Here is a 16,413-nt window from a genome sequence, read left to right as displayed (position 1 = left end):
TCAATTGAATCAGTTAAACTCAGATTTAATTGACAATTAAAACAAAGTAACATGACATAGACAAAACAGAAATGGATTTAGAAATTAAAAGACTCAAACAAATTGGATTCACCGAATAAAATGATAAAAACACTGACTCAAGGTAAAGACTCAAACACAGAAAAAGCAACCTTATCATAATTTGGAAACCTAAACACATGAACACAAATTTCACTGAATGAAGATGCACGAACAAAAGTTAAACACAAGATAGTAAAGAAATTAACTAACAACGCGAAAATGAAAGAAATTAAACGCACACCGTTAAACCAGAACATGAATCAAGCAGCGGAATGGAAGAACAAACTCAGGATCAAGACAAAATCAAAACACAAAACTAGAACAAAGACAGAGACGCGAATCAAACTGAAACAAGAATCGAAACAGAGATACTTACCTTTGACGCGTGAAGCACGGACGAAACCTAAGCTCTGGTGCCAACTGATGGACGAGCGCCCGAGAAGATGACGATAAAAGTTGTGCGAGCACGATTTGGACTCCTTGAGGCTTCCTCCGATGAGTAATACGCAGCAGAAATGGAAACGAAGCTCTAGATTTGAGAGCTGACTCGAAGGAAACTGAGAGAATTGAAATCGATTGTAGAAAACCCTAAAATCATGAACGAACCCCAGAAAAGAGGGAAACCTCAAAATGAACCGATTAATCGGTTCAAACTCAAGATTGAACAATGGGAAAGATAGATTGTTCGGTGGAAAGTGGATTAAACGGTAGAAAGGGGAAAATAATCGGTGAAATCGAAAGGCAAAGTGACAATGATGAAGGAACCCTAAGTTTGGATGCAGATGTTCGGTGGAAAGGTTTGTAATGGCTGAGACGAATCAAAGAAATGAAGGAAGAAGGAGATTCTAGGAAGAAAATTGGCTTTCTGTGAAGAACCCTCGAGAGGAAGAATGAGATGTGATTCTGCAAGATGGAGAAACGAGAGAGAGAATGTGGATGTGCGTGTCTGATGCACGAGAGGTGAAATGCGAAATGAAGTGGTGTTTCTATGCGTGAGAGGAAAAGCCAATGACGTGGAATGGAGGAGTTGACGCATGCGCTAATGAGGTGGCAGCGAAGGAGAGGTAGCGTGGAGGAGAGAAGCACCGTGAAATTTGGAAAATGAAAGTGAGAGAGGTGCTTAGAAGGTGGCTAGAGGGAGTCTTTGGACTCTCTAGCCTATGACTTTCAAGAGAGAATAGTTTCTGATTCAGAAAACTCAATTCTCACTAATCTCAAAAGTCCCAATATAGGAAAGGAGAGCTGGGTATTTATAGTAACCCATGCTCCTTAGAAGCTAAAATACGTGCACAATAAAATGTGAAAACTACAAAAAGAGGACACTGAGAAACACATCAGGCAGGATTCCATCACCAAGGCCATCACACGTTCAATTAAGCAACAGTTTTTAAGTCCATGACCTACTTGGGGAGCAATACCTTATGACGACAAAAAGTCATTCTAGGAGCGATTTCAGGTGAACAATCCATTAAACTAATTGTCCCTCTTATTTTAGTATGTTCATTAATCAATATTTGTTCTGTTTAGTGTTATAGATGAAGGTGCAGTGGAAACCTGAACATGAAACACAGATACAAAGAAATTTCCACATGAAAGCATCTCATCGGCTGTCAGAGATGTTTAGGGATGCCCGCAATGCAGGAGAGCGCCCATACTGGCTGGGCGAACAAATTTGGAACTCTTTACTGACTCATTGGAATATAGTAGAGTTTCGCAATAAGTATGCCAAGGTGCAGAGAAACAGAGCATCTGAAAAGGGTGGCACCCTGCATACTAGTGGGTCGATAACCATTCATGAGCATGCCATTCGTATGGTAAAATTTCATTACATAACTTTTTCTTTCATATGTACACTTCTAAATGTAAATTATCTTACAGGCACAAGCTCTGGGACGGGCGGTCCATGTTGATGAGGTCTTTGCACAGACTCATGTAAGGAAGGGCACTAATCAATTCGTTGATGAAAGATCTCGGAAGACTCATGTAAGCAAATAACACTATTACTACTACTAATTTTTCATTTATGTTATTCTATCTTTCCTTGACATTGCTTTTAATGTTTCAACAGGAAGAATTTTTTACGAGATTTTCACAGGTTAGATCTGAACATGAGTCAGCTCCTACACCGGATGATGGCAGTAATGCGGAAGACGACATACGTAGGACACAATGCTGGGTCGATATCGTTGGTGGGAAGAAAAAGGGCCGAGTGTACGGTGCAGGACAATTTGCTGCAAACTATACAACATCGAGAGGAGGTACTCTAAAGCACCAACCTTCTTCTTCCACCACTACTCCTGACGAGGTCGTTCTCCGCCTCACGCAAGCACTGGAGCAGAGTTTACAAACTTTAAGGCCTTCGTTGATGAGTGCATATTTATGCCCACATTTATGCTTTAAAATTCAAATTTTTGATGGAATAATTGTGCTTAAATGGTTGATTTTAAGTGAATTTGTGATGATTGGAATTGTTGGGTTTGGGAAATAAAGAGACGTAAAAAGTGAGTTTTAGCGCATAAATTATTCTTGGATGTTCTAATGTTTATTTGTGCAGCTGAGAATATAAGTTTTATTGGTCCAAATGGCAATTCAAGGCCCAAAATCAGATTTTATTTGGAAAATTCAGAACCGGCTAAAGTGCAGATAGAAGAAATGTCAGGACATTTGTGCAATTTTGGAAAGTCAGAAAATCTAAAAGATAAAATTCAGTTGTTGAATTTAATTTGGGAATATCAACAGAAAATATCTTCCAAATAATTTTATCATTATCTAAATCTTTTAGTTATTTGGAAGATATAGGATATAAGATAATTAAGTTAATATCTATCAAATATTCTTTAAAACTGATTTAATCTAATGAATATTTGAAAGATATAATATATCAACAGAAAATATCTTATCAACAAACTATTCAAAGTCCAAGCCCAATCAAGCCTATATAAAGAGACCCAAGGGAGGCAGAAAGGGGGACTTCACTTCATATTTTCATTCTCTCATACTCCTTTCACTTTTCTTTCATCTTGTATTCAACTCCATTCATGGAGAGCTAAGCATCTAGGGCTATTCTGTTGTAATTCCATGACGGATTCTGAGGTTACGTTCAGTTAGTGCAATTGTTTACTTTGATTATTGATTTAAGTTGTTCTCTCTATGTCTTTCATCTCTCTATCTTGTTAAAAGCAAAGATTTTTGCATCATAATATGTTTGAATCTACATGCATATTGATTATATGAGTTTTAGGGTTTCTAGGTTTAAATTGAGAATCTACTTTGATTTAATTTAGGAACTTTCATATGATTAAATGGTTTTTACTATCAATTGAGAATGTACTTTGATTGACTAGTAATAATTTCAAGGGTTAAATATGTTTTTAGTCCCTAAACTATTGGCCGTTTTTGGTTTTCGTCCCTCTTTCAAAGTAAGGTACAATTTGGTCCTCATTCTTTTCGAAACGTTCGTTTTAGTCCTCAAAAACTAAACACTGTTTAAAAATTTGGTCCTCATTTAGCAACAAATGAGGACTAAAACCAAAATTCCGAGGACTAAAACGAACGTTTCGAAAAGAATGAGGACCAAATTGTACCTTACTTTGAAAGAGGGACGAAAACCAGAAACGGCCAATAGTTTAGGGACTAAAAACATATTTAACCCTAATTTCAATTATAATCAATTGAGAATTTACTTTGATTGATTAGCTTTTAATTTGGTTAGGAGATTTAAGAATAGACATGATTAAACACAATAGAATTTGATTGAGAATGTACTTTGGTTGAAATTATTATGAATAATCTAGAAAGGTTTTGCATTTGATTGAGAATTTACTTTGGTTAAATGCATGATCGCCCTCGAATTAATTAAGAATGTACTTTAATTAATTTGAAACTTAAACAATAATCAATTGAACAATTATCCGTGAATAACCGATGATGAATCTATCTTGGAAAAGCAGTAGAATTAGCCTATTTCATCGTAACTGTTTTTAAGTTTCTTATTTTCTTTAAACATTCTCCAAACATTACTTTTATTCATAAGCATTGCATAACATTCATAAGAGTCAGATATTTGAAAGCAATTCCGTGTTCGTTGGGAGACGACTCAGGGTTACGTTAACCCTATCTACTTTCTTAAATACTACTTGGCAATACTGAAGTTGCCTTGAAAAGTAATATTAATTTGATAGCCTCAACGACAGCCTATCAATGGTCATGGGAGTGTTGCCTGAAATTCACAGGGTGAATTCAATATCCCTCCGACCCCGCCACAACCCTCCACGTCACTCGCTGCCCCTCAGCAGCCCACATCAGTCCAACCCTCATCAGTTCAACCCACACTAGTCCAACCATCAATAGAGGAGCAGAATGATGAAGATCATTCGGATGATAACTATGTACATTATTAGTTTCATTTTGTTATTACTTGTTGTAGAAACATTTGGAGTTTAGATCATTTCGATGTTAGATCAATTGGATGATTTGGATGTTAGAACATCATTATGTTACATTGTTTTATATTTTAACTATAAATACATGTTCTATGGATTTTGATCAATGATTGCATCTTTGAGATGCACATTATGCAGGTCTGTATGTGCTTGAAAACTGTTATGCAGGTCTGTTTGTGCTTGAAAACTGTTATGCAGGTTTGTTTGTGTTGTGAACAGTTTGGTTTCATAAGAAATACAATTGTCCCTTAGATTTGCCTCCAACTTACCGAAGGCTTTTGCCCTCCGGTAACTAGCCACGTTAGGTAATTACCGAAGGCTTTTGCCCTTCGAAAAATACCGAAGGATTCTGGCCCTCGGTAATAATCGAAGGCTTTTGCCCTTCGGAAATTACCGAAGGCTTTTGCCCTTCGGAAAATACCGAAGGCTTCTGGCCCTCGGTAATTACCGAAGGGCGGAAGCCCTCGGTAAATGTTAGCGACAAGGTATTTACCGAGGGCTCTTTGACCGTCGATAAGCCATCTGTAAATACCCTTTTCCGACGGCTTCTGGCTGTTTCTGAGGGCTTATTATGACCTTCGGTAATGCCCTTCTTTTTTGTATTGACTTACATCAACATCTGAAGGGACAATCTTCATCATGCCACCAGCAAACTCTTGTGAAGCATTTATATCGGAGTATACATGAGAAGACAGCTGAGTTTGAGGTTCAAATTCTTTTCCGCTGCATTCGGCAGGAACCATTTCAGTCATTACTTGTTCGTTGGACTTAGAACTGGAAGCAAGTGGGATCGTGGGGTGCTCAACACCGTTAATCTCTTCAAATTGACTGAAAAGAGTTCAAAAGTTCCAAGAAATAAACAAACAATGCATAATTAAATTAGATAGATTCCGCGGCAAGCGTTAAGTAGACCATCCCTAGCATGAGGGTTAGTCTTAAAAAAATGTCGTGGGAATATCTTGTCAACACCAAAGATGAATTTAACATTGGATAGGAAATACGGACTAATGTGATTTCTGGATGCACAGTTTAAGAACAAAAAACCAAAAAAGTTCAGTAAATAAAACTAGCCAAGAAAAGTACCTGATGAGGTAGACATCAATGGGACCCATTGTGCTTCTAAGAATGATTCTATATCTCCTCTGAGGATAGTCTACAGCCTGATGCATATAGAAGCAATAATTCTCCATCAAGCATCAGAACATCAGTTTTATAACATGAACCTTGCATCAATTAATGCACTAAACTTACTTCTCAGGATCAGGGACTTCCAGGGTAGTTCCATGCGGAGCTTTAATTGCTATTAAAGTTTCATTCTGCTTACAGGAATATGCCAATATTAATAAAAGGAAAACCTTAACAATAATCAGAATATACATGAGAATACAGCTAAAGCAATGTTTATAAGCTGGGAGTGCTACGCAAGAAAAAAATGACTTGGAAGCAAGGTAGGCTCTTATAATGTCATCCTCGGTCACGAAAAGGCACCTAAAAAGATATGAAATTGGTATAAATTTATAATACAGTGACAACATTTTGTTATTTCTTTTCAAAAGGAGAACAAAGGGAAAACAAATCTAAGAAACGAATGAGTATGGAGAGTAGATTACTTCCGGTTTTCTTCATTTTCACTCAGCTTTCTCAATCTTTCTTGCATTTCCCTGCCAAAAATTTAGAAAAATAAGCATTGGCCAACAGTTTTGAAATAGCAAATTTGTGCTCTTTTTCAAAAAGCAAGCATATAAAAACCTTATTTGATCATCTAATCCCTGCTCCTCCAAAGAAAGTTTCTCAACTTCTTCCTACAAGACATAGCCACAAGGACAGTTACTTAGTCATTTAATCCTTTTAAATATCTTCATATGGTGAATCGTGAAATATAAGTTCTGGATCCAATAAATTTTGCTTGCCACACAAACAAAGGTACACGAGAAATGTTTGTGACACTAATTCTATAACAGTTAGCTACTTGGGTGTCAATAGGTCATTCGAAAATATACAACACCTACATTACTTACCTTAAGCACAGATATATCGCCATCCACCTCACCAGACGTGGAAGATTCAATTCCCTAGGACCTCACCAGACGTGGAAGATTCAATTCCCTAGGATCCACCAGGTTTGATGTAAGAACTTTTCTCTAATACTACATATTTGTCAAAATTCCAAGGAACATACATTAAAGAAAAAATTAAAATGTGTCACACTCACAGTACTTCCAATGTATTCTATTTTTAAGTTTCTTTTCAATGAGACCAATGCCTTCTAAAACATTCGTTATGTCATATATCCTCCTCTTGCACTTATGGAAAAGGAAAAAAGAAAAGTAAATCCATACATGATAGAGGAAGAATAAATATATAAGATATTTTGTTTTTAACTTTTTTTGCATAAAAAAGAGTGACCTCCAAAGTCTCGGCTGCTTTATATAGATTGATCAAGTGCATCAAGTGCCATGTTATAATCTTGCTTCTGTTAAGAGAGAAATAGGTAAGTAACAATAAAACACTAGCTTGATATATAAGAATTATTAGTATAAAAATGTTGAACTACTATTGAAGTAAACTGAAAAATGTTAAACTATCCCATTTCGAAAAGTCCATTTCTTGAAACTAGATCATGATTTTTATGTAGTAGACAATTTGTTAGGTTACTCGGTTTTGGAACCTAACAAGAACACACTCAAAAGATAGAAATAGTAATGGAAGAATGTGTTTTGCTATTATTCACTGTAAAAGAATCTCTTTACAAGGACTGGGTTTGGGAGCATAAGCTCCCTCTAGAGAGCCTAACCTCCCCCCTTAGGATGATAACCCTGTTAGAACTACAAACAAAACAATTCACACAACTAGAATTGTTTATTTGCTATTTATACAACCAATAACCTCGCTCCTCCTAACTGCTAAGGCAGTTAAGGCCGTTAGGCATTTAATGTTTTATTCCATTTCTCATAAACTTACCCTCTCCTAACATTACACCCCGATCGAACGGTCCCCGCAGCGAAAGAATCGCCCCTCTTCTCTTCTCTTCAGGAACTCATGATAGGGCAGGTTCCTCACCGTTCGGCTGCTGTTGTCGCTCTCCCCAATACCGTTCGGTCTGCCCATATGATAATAGTTGAAAAACTATTATTTTTATACTTAAAATTGAATTCAATTACAACCTTTATGACTTAGAAATTAGCTTGAACTCATGATTTTGTTGAATTGTTAGAAATAAGAGAGTTGAACAGGTTTTATACTTGATTCCCTTGATTTTGTAGGCTAATTGAATGGTTTGAAAGAAGAGTTGAAGTACCAAATGATTGGAATGCAAAAAAGTCAATCAGAAACCAAAAAAGTCAACCAGTCAACCAATCAACCAGTCAACCAGAAAAGTCAATCAGTCAACCAGAATCCAGAAAAGTTAACCAGAGTACAGAAAAAGTTGCGACCGAGTGGCGCTGAGCGGTAATTTCCGCTGAGCACCAGTTTTCAAGTGTCGAAATCACCGTTGAGGGGCAAAAACAGTAGCTAAGGGGCAAAACCAAAGTGTCGCACTTGCTGCTGAGCGAAACTTTATGGGCTTGGGTCTAATTTTCTGTATTTTTTAGAATAGTAGGAGTCAGTTGTGGTAACCTAGGTGACCATAGTCAAAATTTTTAATTTTTTGGCATAAATCCGCTGGTTTTCACTTGATTTTAGTGTTTAAGTGTGAGTAGAGGCTGGAAAGTCATGTTTGGGCACCCCATGATTGAGGAAAGGAACAATGTTTGTGAGATGAACAACTTAGATGAAGTCTTGAAACTTCTGCACCAAAAAATACACTTGTAATCGTTTACCGATGCTTGGTAAACGATTACACGAACAAAATCCAGGATTTGTACAGAAACTTGTATTGGAGGAGTCAGTTGTGGTAACCTAGGTGACCATAGTCAAAATTTATAATTTTTTGGCATAAATCCACTGGTTTCACTTGATTTTAGTGTTTAAGTGTGAGTAGAGGCTGGAAAGTCATGTTTGGGCACCCTAGTATTCACAAAAGTAATAATGATTTATAGTCGATTTTTTTGTTCAAAAGTCTATTACAGAACTTGGTTTATTCAAGTACGTATTTATCAACAATATAATCTGCAAAAGGTTGATGTATACATTCATGATGAGAACTTTAAATTTCCATAAAGCACTTGAGTATTAAAAACATTACAATAGTAAAGTAGCAACATAGTAATCCATGTCTCGTCGGTGTGTGCGGAAAACCAACTTCCACCTCGCTGGTGTGTACGAAATACCAAAACGTCACCATCGACGAACCTTCAAATAGGGGGAAATGATAGAACTTAGACAATGCGAAAACACAATACGGGTGTTTCTGAATAATCTTTGAAAGTAAAAAAAGACTGGCGGAGATTCTCAAAAGAGCGGAGAGCGACTTCGCAAAAGTGCTCAACTTTGAAAGAAGAAGACTCAAACAGGAGATTCGAAAGAGTGGCAGAGAACGGAGACCGACTTCGCAAAAGTCCAAAACTTTGAAAGAAGAAGACTCACACTGGAGAATCGAAAGAGTGACAGAGAACGGAGACCGAGTTCGCAAATGTGTCAAACTTTGAAAGAAGAAGAGTCAATCTACCAAAAAGGGTTTCTGAATATTCACTAGTACAAAATACATTTTTGGTTTAAACCCTCCCTTGGTCCTCAAGTTTGTATGGAAATCTCATTTGGGTCCTCAAGTTTTTTTCTGTCTCAATTGGATCATATTTTTTGTAAAAGTGAGCACATTATACCATAACTGTTAAGTGGTGTGAGACGGCGTTAAATTGATGTGAGCTGGATTTTTTCATTTACTGATGTGGCATTGTGCACTAAAATTGACTGTTTGTTGTGTTTATCCACGTAGGCTACGAAGCCCTAACATTTAAACCTTATTTTAATGTTTTTCAAAATGGGATAGTTTGATTTTGTAAAATTCAAATTGAAGTTAGAGTATATCCATAGCCAGAGGAATGGAAAAGTAACAGAGATCTCAGAGTAAAATAATATGCAAGGGAAAACCAAATAAATTTGAAGACTCAATCCGTGTTCGATGTAATTTTAGTGGCAGAAGAAAAATGGGATTGAGTTGAAAAAGGTGAAAAGTTGTGCTTCTGCGTCATCTACCTACGGGCGGCTATGGAGGTACCAAGCGTGGAAGCCAAACGTATTACAGTTCCAACATTATTTTATTTTGGTTCAAGCACACCAACAATCAAATCAAAAAACACAACTCATTATCTATTGGATAAAACATTATCTATATTTCCTATTGACAAACATGAACTGTGGCTTCCCAATCTCATTCTCTGTATATAAATATAAACCCACCTTTCTATTCTTTCCCAGTAAACCAGTTTCGTGCTTTTCCATTTTTCATCAAACATTTCGACACACATTTTTCGCATTGGTTTATTGGGTTGAAGTTTAACTAAGATGAGGCCTGGTGCGGAGTTGTATTTCTTTAAAGAACAGCCAAGGAAGGTCATCAATGGTCCTCGTCCTTCTCCGCAATCCCCAATTCCAATTTCAAATCCCTAATTCTGATATACCTAATATGAATAAAGGGTACTTATGCCACATCAGCACTATTTTTTTAAACAAAACAGTCCACGTAAGAAACCCTAAACACATCACCACATTCTCTGTGCTCCAGCTCACACCAATTTAATGCCGTCTCACACCACTTAACGGTTATGGTACAATGTGCTCACTTTTACAAAAAATATGATCCAATTGAGACAGAAAAAAACTTGAGGACCCAAATGAGATTTCCATACAAACTTGAGGACCAAGGGAGGGTTTAAACCTACATTTTTTATAGCGATATTTTATACCTGTTGTAATCTATCAAGTGTAAAAGGTGATGCGATGGCATTATCGTAAATAATATAATCGATTATAAATAAAATAGGTATTAAAAATAATAAGGTGGCAAAATTGTAATAAATGACAAAAACTTTTACACCGGTTATCTTCAAAAACAGGAATAGAAAGATATGTCTATACCTATTAAACTTATAACTGGTGTAAAAATAAAGCGGTGGCAAAAATGTAATATTAAATGCCAAAACCTCTTTTCCATTCGTAACCAAACCCCAACACCCATCGCTCTTTCCCTTCCTCTGGCCTCCGCCACCACCATGCCATTTACGCGGGTTGCCAACCTGGTTCAACTACCGTAGGTCTCTCCAGCCTCGATGGCCGCCTCCTCACCGTCCGTCCCTGCCCCAAGGTCGCCGATCTAGGCTTCGTCGACGAGGTCGCCAGAGTCAACCCCACAATCTTTTGCTCCCTCATCGACACCAACCACATCCCGGTCGTCACCTCCGTCGCCGTTGTCGTTGAAGATTCCGAACAGCCCTACAACATTAACGCCGACACTGTCGCTGGAGAACTGGCTGCAGCGCTTGGCGCGAGAAGCTAATTCTGCTGACAGACGTTGCGGGATCTGGAGGATCGGAACGGTTACAACAGCTGGTGAAGAAGATTGACATAAATTTTACCTTTCATAACATTATGGATTATATTATACTTGCATTTATTTATGTTTCTAATTTTTAATGTTCTTTTCTGTTTATGTTGTTTCATGAAGATATGATATGTCTAATATTCTTGCGCGTTTCTTGATAGTTGGACATGATTATGCTTCTTGGAAAAATTGAATTAATTTAATCAAACAATTAAAGTATTGTTTGTGAGTAACACCTTGCTTTTCAGGTTGCAGATACCTTGTGTTACATTCATGCTGTGATATTTTTGAGATAAATGAATCAACAAGATGAAGTACTATTCATATTGTGAAATGAGTGTTAAGTCCAGTAATGCAGCAAAACAGAATTCTCTTTCTAGTTCATTATTGAACAATTGGATGTGTTTTTTTAAGAGATATCCTATGTTAATTCTCTCTCTCTCATCTGAGGTAGGGTGCTTAGATTTTGATCTTATAAATGTTAGTTCCACTTTTACTGATAGTTGATGTCAGAATCAAATATGTGGTCTCTTTACAGGTTAAGGAAGAAGTTGAAGCAGTCTTAAAGAGACATTTAACCAGCATGAAACAGTAAGAACTAATCTCCTATTGATTATATAAATTCCCATGACTTGAACGTGGTATTGAGCTAAAGGAATGGACTGGAAAAATATGCTATAACTGAATGATTTAAAATTGTTTAGCTTGACTAAAATTCATTCTTAGGCATCCTTTTTACTTGTTTTCAGGACTTGTGGAAAGGAATTGCATGCTACTGAATTAAGAAATTTGCACCATTAGTTTACTTGGTAACTCTCTTTCCTTATTTTTATATCTTTATTTTTCATTCTCTTGCCAACTTCATTTTCAATTTTCTTTATATTTTATAAATGGTTTGTGGGAAATATAGTTGAGAATACTATTTTCGAAGTGAAAATGCCTGGTTGGAAATTTTGAGTGATGTCACAAGTCTTAAGGTATATGAAGCAATTTCTTGAGCCTGTGATGATACTCTGCCTCCTTGGAAATAGAAAAGAAAAAAAATGTACTTAACATGTTAGCAACCACTTCAAGTCTTTTCTACTGTTCACTTTGAGTTTTAAATGCAAAAATTCAGTTTGTCAAGTTTGCTTGCCAGAAAAGATAAAAGGTTATATCCAGTTAAGTTACCGACCAATCTGTTGTCTACAAAACATGATTTGCTTCCTATGTTTGCTAAGTATGATGTTGATCTTTTTACCATAGTGGGAGAGATCTTGCTTGTTCCCTCTAAAATCAAGCAATTATGGGAATATCAATTAGGTTTGAAAATGTGTTTAATAACAACTTCTACTCATAAAACAACGAACACATAGGAAATTTTGATATTACGCCATAGTTGTGCGGGTAGACAAAAGATGAGTAAAGAACCCGATCAACCTAAGTTGTTCAGCTCTTTCGTTAGTGTGTTATTTATGCTTTAGTATAGACAGGCAACAATGATAGATGATAATGCTACCCATTAGAAGAAAGTCTTTCATCTTTTTCAAACACATCAAAGCATATGGAATGGAAGAAGGGGAATGAAAGTATGAAAATCGAAACCACACCTTTATAAGTCCACTTTTCTTGTCCAACTCATACTTGACCATACTGTCTTTGCAAATTTCAACCACCTGCCATGGGAATTGATTTATTTCTCTAAGAAAAATCGTTGGGACACAAGATTCTAAGTTATAATATGTTGTTGAGATCGCCTTATTTAATCACAACCTTATTTAATCTGTTGTTGGGAAATTTCCTTCACTTTGGCCTTTTCTGCTTCCTTAGTTTTTCTGGTTTCTGGATAGACATTCAAAAGTCACAACTTCATACCCATCCCACTATATATGTGACGTATTTCTATGAAATTTGAAAAGCAAACAAAATTAGTGCTTGCTTATTTAAGGAGCCATTCAATTCGGCTTGTAATGAATATATGATTGGAATCTCAAACTGGTAATTATCATTAGGCACTGTTAATGGTTTACATTTACTTTTTATCACTAGTGCAGAACGGGCTATAGACGTCCGTTCTGTGGGCCTTTTGACGTCCGACCTCCAACGGACGTCTATGCAGGTGACGTCTATGTAGACGTCCGTTGTGCCAGGCCGGACGTTTATATAAACGTCCGTTGTGTCAGGCCACGTCTATATAGACGTCCGGCGCCTCGACCCTTAACGTCTACTTGGCTGTATTGTTAGTGGTAGGGGCTGGGGGGTTGGACGTCCGTTTGTGCACTGCCGGAACGACCTAAGAATTTAGCCCAAAAATAGTCAAAGGGAGGGAAATCGAGGAGGGAACGACATAAAACGTAGCCCAAAAACAGTCAAAGAATCCGCCCAAGAACACGCAAGAGACTGCAAAAAAACGTACCGAAAACGATTTTTAATCGGTTCAAATCAAAGGTATTTCACCACAGAGCAATGTAATCGGATTGAAAGTTAATTTAAATGGTCCAAAAAAGAGAAAACGCACCTAGAAAATCAATGGAGCAGACAGCGTTCGCGGGGGGAAGATGAGCGTAACTGCTCGCGGGTTCGCGTTTACAATATTAATACTGTTATAGACGTCCGCGCCCTCCCAGGACGGACGTTCAAGTGGCTGACATGGGGAGTTGAAAGTGTTCAGTCTAGTGAACGTCCGTGATGGAAGACCATCTAAGATGCACATTGGACCTCTTACTAGAGCAATGGCAAAGAGGATTCAAGAGGAAGAAGGACCACATACTATTTTGCTTCTATGGAAGGTTACTTATAAAAATCCTTCTTCTCTTAACTAAAGCACTTATACTTTGTTTTGTAGGAATTAATAAATCTTGGAGACTATGATTGAGCCATCCAAGAAGATTAATCAATAGAATCAAGCAAGGAGCCAAAAAGGAGGTGCTTACGGCATGCACCAACATTTTCCACGTGAAGTGGCTGATGTGGAAGGAAGCACACACCTTGCTGGATGAGCTGGACAGAGGCATGGACTTTGCTTGATCAAAATAAATCTGAATAATTTGAATTTAGGAGGGAATTAGAATTAGAAATTAGGCTCCTCTTCACCTATAAATAAGAGGGCCTTTTCCTTGTATTGATTCACTTTTGAGCTTAATGATATGCTGCAGAAATTGTTTTCCAGCTTTTGTGCTCTTAAGTCACCTTTGAATTGCTACTTCTTCTCCTTTCCTCAAGCTTCCTTCCTCTGTAGGAAGGCCCTCTGAGTTGTGAGGCTTCACCCATACACCTTTCCTCCATTAAAACACCTCAAACACTGCATCAATTCATTCATCCGCTGCACCATTATTCATTACTGGTTTCCTCTGGTCTGGAACCTCTTCCTACACGTTTCCAGCTGGGAATTGGATTCCATCAAGTGGTATCATGAGCTTAGGTCATCCATTTCTATATTCTGTTGTGATCTCTGTTTCAGTTTTCCAGTTCTGTTTTGAGTAATTTTGTTTCTGTTTTGTGCTTTTCCAGTTATTAATTTTGTGTTTCCTGTTGCATTCTTTGTGTTTCCAGTATTCATACATGTTTTTACTCATTTTAAACGGTGAATCATTCTTGTTTATATCTCTTCCATCTTTAATTTTCAATTCCAGTTATGTTTTAGTCTTGTGCAGTCCATATTTGCAGTTTTAATTCTGTTTCACTTTGGTTTTCTGTTCTGCTGGGTTTCATTTTGGTTTATTTGAGTTTAGAGTGCTGGAAAAGTTTTAAATCAACCAAATAAGGCAATGAGAACATGTTCTAGCCTTGGTGATGGAAGCAAAAGCACTAGAAACTAATTTTGGTTTCAAATTTGCTCAAGAAATTCAAATTTGGTTTTAAAATTTGAAATCTGTTTCAGCTGATTTTATTTGATTCTGCTGCTTGGTAAACATTTGTTTGCTGTTATTGGAAGTGGCTAAAGGTGTGGCAAACCATTAAAAGTAAGGAAATGCATCTAGCATAGCTTGGTTGCCTTAAAAACCAGTAGCCTTTGTTGTCCAGTTTGTTTTTTTTTTCTATTCTAGCTTTTCACCGTGCTACCATTCTTTGCTTAGTCCAGTCTGAGTTTATTCATACTAAGCACTTTAATCCTAGCTTAGTTCAGTATAATAACATTCTCTAGAGTCATTGTGTGTACTGTCCAACCTTATATCCACAAGGTTCTTAAATCTGGTGCTGTTTTGGTGGGAATTTGCTGCATAAATAGGCTATAGCAAGGGTGAATTGTTGAGTCTTGCTATTTCTGTGCATTTACAACATTTGAGCAAGTTTAAATTGTCATTCCAAAGTTGTTTGCACTGTTCATTTGGTCATTTTCTAGCCTATATGCAGATTTGTTTTTTTTAAACCTTAAAATTGCCTTTAAAATGGAAGTGCACCAGTGAATTCACATTGCAATCTGTTTTCTAGCTGTTTCAATGTTTAAACATCTTTAAAATGATGATACAAAGTTTTTTGATGCATCAATTGAACTGCTGAATCACTTCCAATCAATTTTGGGTTTAAAACCACCATTTCAATCCACTTTTTCTGGTGCAGAAATCATTTTCCAGCAACTGTTTTGGTCATTCTTGTTCAAATTCATTTCTGGATTGTAGTAAGAGCTGGTTCATTACTTTAAATTGAAAATAAATGATCAAAATAAGTTAGAGCAAGTGTTAAAAAGCCTGTTGAATCGTGCAATCCAGTTTTTGGCAGTTAAAAACCCTAAAACACCAAATATGGTTTTCATTGGGGCATTTTAACAAACACTTTGGTAAAATATCAAACAGTTTGGTCTGGATGAGTTTTGTGATCTGCTATTTCTGTTTTTGTTGCTTTCTTAATCTGTTCTAGTACCATTATTAGGTTCCTTTTGAGTGCTTTCTGTTATTCCATCCCTGTCCCCATTTGATTTCCCATTCTTGGCTTCCAAATTGTCAAATATTCAAAAAAAAAATCTGGTTTGAAATTCTGGTGCAGTTTGCTAATTCTGTTTGGTGTGTTTGACTGGAATCTTGAGGTGCTGTGGTAACTATTGTGAGGCATCCAGAAGCAGAAACCTTTCCCTACTGAGGCACCATATTAGGAAGTGAAAAGGGGGCTGAAGTGGGAACAAAAAGGGAGCTTTTGAGCAGCTGCAACTCTGCTGTTCCAGCAGCTAAAAATACACCAGAAAAGATTGAAGTGCAACCTGTTTTGGAGTAGCAATCTGCAGCAGCAAGAGAGTGAAGCTTACATTAATTTTAGGCCTTCTTTTAAGTTTGTTTACACCACATATCACGGAACCTTTGTTGTTTAAAGTTGATTTTCATTTCTTGGCTAAGTGACTTGGGAAAATGCTCTTGAAGCAATTCCAAGATCACATTTAAACATTGTAATAGTGCAATTTCGTTTTCTTAGTGTGGAAGTGTGTCAAGGGGCTCCAAGTGTCACTTGCACTTTCACTTA

General features: G+C 37.0%; 1 pseudogene; it reads right to left on the bottom strand.

The window, feature by feature from the left end:
• Positions 1–1,563: 1,563 nt before the first annotated feature.
• On the bottom strand, positions 1,564–10,656 carry LOC148190995 (transcription factor E2FA-like; annotated as a pseudogene).
• Positions 10,657–16,413: the final 5,757 nt, after the last annotated feature.

Source organism: Vigna umbellata, chromosome 11 (genome assembly GCF_029865625.1).
Source record: "Vigna umbellata cultivar VRB3 chromosome 11, Vumbellata_1.0, whole genome shotgun sequence".
In the NCBI taxonomy this organism is placed as follows: Eukaryota; Viridiplantae; Streptophyta; class Magnoliopsida; order Fabales; family Fabaceae; genus Vigna; species Vigna umbellata.
The sequence above is the reverse complement of the archived record's forward strand: the minus strand, read 5'-3'. Positions and strand labels throughout refer to the sequence as shown.